Source organism: Macaca nemestrina, chromosome 10 (genome assembly GCF_043159975.1).
Source record: "Macaca nemestrina isolate mMacNem1 chromosome 10, mMacNem.hap1, whole genome shotgun sequence".
In the NCBI taxonomy this organism is placed as follows: domain Eukaryota; kingdom Metazoa; phylum Chordata; class Mammalia; order Primates; family Cercopithecidae; genus Macaca; species Macaca nemestrina.
In genome coordinates this window covers 31,310,392-31,315,165 of record NC_092134.1, presented here as the reverse complement: position 1 = coordinate 31,315,165, position 4,774 = coordinate 31,310,392, and the positions used below count along the sequence as shown (strand labels likewise).

General features: G+C 42.5%; 1 pseudogene; it reads left to right on the top strand.

Annotated features, from left to right (window-relative positions):
- Positions 1 to 2,634: 2,634 nt before the first annotated feature.
- Positions 2,635 to 3,578, top strand: LOC105493829 (insulin-induced gene 1 protein pseudogene; annotated as a pseudogene).
- Positions 3,579 to 4,774: the final 1,196 nt, after the last annotated feature.

Below are 4,774 nucleotides of genomic sequence, written 5' to 3'. Positions count from 1 at the left end.
AAGCTATCAGTGATAAACATTCTCAATTTTTGCTTACCTGAAAAAACTCGGTTTTGCCCTTACTTTCAAAAGATAGTTTTCTTTAGTCTTTGAAGATATTTGAAGATCTTATTCCATACTCTTCTAGCATCCATTTGCTTTTGAGAAGTCAGTAGTCAGTTGTAGGTGACCTGTCTCTCTGATTGTTTTTAAAGTTTTTTCTTTATATATATATATGGAGAGAGAGAGAGAGAGAGAGAGAGAGAGAGAGAGAGAGAGAGAGAGAGAGAGAAGATCTAACTGTGTTGCCCAGGCTGGTCTTGAATCCTTGGCCTCAAGCAATCCTGACTTGGCCTCCCAAAGTCCTGGGATTACAAGCATGAGCCACTGCACTCAGCCTGTCAACGTTTAAAATACTGCTATTTATACCTTGTTTTATTTATCCTGCTAGCTATACATGTGTTTCTTATGTTTACATTTGTAAAATTACATTTTTATCAGGTTTAGAAGCCATTATTTGTTCAAATATTGCCTTTCTTCTCTCACTCTATTCTCTCTGTCTCAGTCTCCATTAATACGTATTAATTCTTCCTTTCCTCCATACCTCTTTATCTTTTTTTATATTTTCCATTGGTTTCTTTGTGCTCTGTTCCATATAATTTCTTCAGGTTTATATCCCAGTTTAATTCTCTCTTTGGCTATGTCTAATTTATTGTTTAATCCATTCACTGTAATTTTTGTCAAATATACACATTTGACAAAATATACATAAATATATGTAATAAATATAGAAATATAAATATATATTTAAAATATAAATATAAATATTATAAATATAAATATAATAAATATGATATAAATATAAATATATAATAAATATAATACATAAATATACATATACATACAAAATATGTTTTTTTTTAAGATAGTATCTCACTTAGTTGCCCAGGCTGGAGTGCAGTGGCACAATTATGGCTTACTGTGGCCCTGACCTCCTGGACTCAAGCAATCCTCCCACCCCAGTCTCCTGAGTAGCTGGGATTACAGGTGCACTCCACCACACCCAGCTAATTTTTCAATTTTTTGCACAGACAGGCTCTCCCTATGTTGCCCAGGCTCATCTCAAACTCCTGGGCTCAAGGAGTTTGAGCCTTGACCTCCTTCAGCCTTGGCCTCCCAAAGAGATAAGATTATAGGTGTGAGTCACCACACCCAGCCAATTGTATATTTTTATTTCCAGAAGCTGTGTTTGATTCCTTTAAAATATTTCTAAACATTTTATAATATCCTTTTTTCCTTGCTCATTTCTGTGATTCCATCCTTTATTTCTTTAAATTATTTTATTCTTCAATATTTTTTACTTTGTGTATGTGTATTCAATATCTGAAGTCTTTGTGGGTCTACATTTGCTTTTATTGTTGCTATTGACTTTTATTATATTGGCTTGTTACCTTATTTATTTGTTTGTTTGTTTTTTCTTTTTTTTGAGATAGAGTCTTGCTCTGTGGCCCAGGCTGGAGTGCAGTGGCCTTGATCTCGGCTCATTGCAACCTCTGCCTCCCAGGTTCAAGCAATTCTCTGGCCTCAACCTTCAGAATAGCTGGGTCTACAGGCATGTGCCACCACACCCGGCTAATTTTTGTATTTTTAGTAGAGATGGGGTTTTACCACGTTGGCTAGGCTGGTCTCGAACTCCTGACCTCAGGTTTTCCACCCACCTTGGCCTCCCAAAGTGCTGAGATTACAGGCATGAGCCATCGCACCCGGCTACCTTATTTATTTGGAAGAGCTGTTTCAGAGTTCATTTTTGGTTGATTTCAGTCTGAGTGACCTTTGGTAACTATATAAAGATGTGGATATTGCCACTCCACCCTTCATCCCAGAAGATTTAATTGTTTTCTTGTGCTAGGAACAAGGTTTGTTAACAATGTTACATGGTCTTAGATCCGATCCCTTTGAGAATCCCTGCTCAGTGTGAAATTCTCAGATTTCATTATTTCACCTTGACCCTGACCCCAAGTCTACTTTGCTAATAGTTTGCAGTGATTATTTTGGAATGTTCTCATGGGACAATCTCATTTCTTACATGTCCTTGCTACTTACTGTTCCCTGTATTAGCCTTAACTCACTTTTAAGGATCTTAGGGAACTTCTGAGACCTTCTTTATAGCAATTCAAATAAATTAAATAATCTCTTTGGGCTAATTTTTTTTTTTTTTTTTTTTTTTTTTTTTTTTTTTTGAGATGGAGTCGTGCACTGTCACCCAGGCCGGAGTGCAGTGGCACAATCTCGGCTTACTGCAACCTCTGCCTCTGGGATTGAAGCGATTCTCCTGCCTCAGCTTCCTGAGTAGCTGGAATTACAGGTGCCCACCACCATGCCGGGCTAATTTTTTGTAGTTTTAGTAGAGACGGGGTTTCACTATGTTGGCCAGGCTGGCCTGGAACTCCTGATGTCGTGATCCAGCCGCCTTGGCCTCCCAAGTAGCTGGGATTACAGGGGTGAGCCACCGAGCCCAGCCTCTTTGGGCTAAATGTTAACACACTTATGAGACATTTACATTTTTTCCTTTGTGAATTTCTTGAGTTGTGTAATTTATCATTTTTCTCAATGTTCTGTACTTCGTATTTTCCATCTAGTCTCGAATGTTTCGAAAGCATGATTTCAGGCCCTCCATATAAGCCGCACTTGGGGATGTCCCGGGCCACTACTCTTCATTCCGCGCCGCCTGGGCCAGGAAGCGCCTCTCCGATGGGGGTGATGGATGCCCAGATTGCACGACGACCACTTCTGGTGCTACTCCTGAGCCTACAGCGCCAGACGCCGAGGCCCCCAGTGAGCCCGGGCCGCAGGGCCGGCTGCCAAGGTTGGGGATACGATCAACACCTCCGTCTCCGGCCCCTCCCTGCTGGCGGTCTGTGGGGCCCTGGACACTGACCCTGCGCCCGGGGGGCCGCAGCGCTAGGATGAGCAGCCCCGGGCCCGGAGGCCTCCACACCAGCACCTGGCATCATTGCCTGGTGCAGAGGAGCTTCATGCTCTTCTCAGTAGGGGCGGTCCTAGCCCTGGTGCTTAACCTGCTGCAGATCCAGAAGAATGTCACCCTCTTCCCAGAGGAGGTGATCGCCACCATTTTTTTCTCTGCCTGATAGGTCCCTCCCTGCTGCGGGACAGCAGCTGCTGTTGTTGGTTTACTGTACCCTGTATCGACAGTCACCTCGGAGAACCCCACAAATTTAAGAGAGTGGGCCAGTGTCATGCGCTGCATAGCAGTTTTTGTTGGCATTAACCAAGCCAGTGCCAAACTGGATTTTGTCAATAAAGTCCAGCTGTCCTTGACTTTAGCAGCCCTGTCTTAGGGCTTTTGGTGGACATTTGATGGTTCAAGAAGTGGCCTGGAGCTTGGGATCACCATAGCCTTTCTAGCTACTCTGATCAGTCAGTTTCCGTTTGTAATGGTGTCTATGAGTACACATCCCCAGGTCTCCTCTATGTTCCTTCTTGGTTCCCACGTATAATCTTTCTCAGGGGGTGTCACAGTGGGAAGCATAGGACGACAGTTAGCTATGGGTGTCCCTGAAAAGCCACATAGTGATTGAGTCTTCAAAACCACTGATTCTGAAGAACAAGTAAGATTTGGGAAGAAAATCTGATTGTGGATTATGACAAAAATTACCTTTTTTGTTAAATAATCTATTTAGATTGGGCTGACTGCACAAATGATTCATGGAAAAAGATGTTCAATGGTGAAGTGGAGAAAATAACTACTTACCTTGAAATCCTACCTTGACTGACTGCGCTAGTGCCTCTCTGTGCCCTGGAACATTCTGCCAAGGCTGTGTAGGTTCAGGCAGGTGGCAGTTTCCTGAGTGTTAGATTTCATTCATGATTAAAACAAGATGCCATATTTCAAAGCCTTGAACTGAGACTTAATTACCAACTATGAGTTTTCTGTCACTGCCCAAAGGAGATGGGTTGGTGGTGCTTAACAAAGATGAAGTATGGCATAATAGGAATAATATTTATCCAAAATATTTTTAAAAATAAGTTTGTGTGGCTAGGCGCAGTGGCTCATGCCCGTACTCCTAGCACTTTGGGAGGCCAAGGTGGGTGGGTCGTCTGAGGTTAGGAGTTCAAGACCAGCCTGGCCAACATGGTGAAATCCTGTCTCTAAGAAAAATTCAAAAATTAGCCGGGCGTGGTGGTGGGCACCTGTAATCCCAGCTACTTGGGAGGCTGAGGCGGGAGAATCACTTGAACCTGGGTGATGGAGGTTGCGGTGAGCTGAGGTTGTGCCATTGCACTCCAGCCTGTGCAACAAGAGCCAAACTCTGTCTCAAAAAAAAAAAAAAGTTTGTGTTGAAGAAGGAGAAGGAGAGGAAGAGGAAGATGAAGAAGAAGAAGAGGAGGAGGAGGAAGAAAAGAAGCAGCAGTGAGTATAGAAAAGTCCTGCTCTAAGTAGGGTTGCAGTGTGGCCACACTTCATGATGTCTCTCGTTCATGCTATGGTGATGTGCTTACATGGTCACATGTGTACGTATCACCAGTGAGTCAACTGTGCTTTTCATTCCACCCATGGAAGTTTGTATAGACAATCTTACTGAGCAAAAGGCAATGAAAAGTCATGGTTCTACACTGTGATATATTGGAATTTTCACCCCAGTTTATGAAGTTTATTTTCAAATCCATAATCATCTAAGAATGAATACCTATCTGCCATGTATTTCAATCTTAGTGGGCCAAAATGGTTTGTTTCTTTGTTACTCCAGAAGGGAGATGACTGTTTTTTTCCACA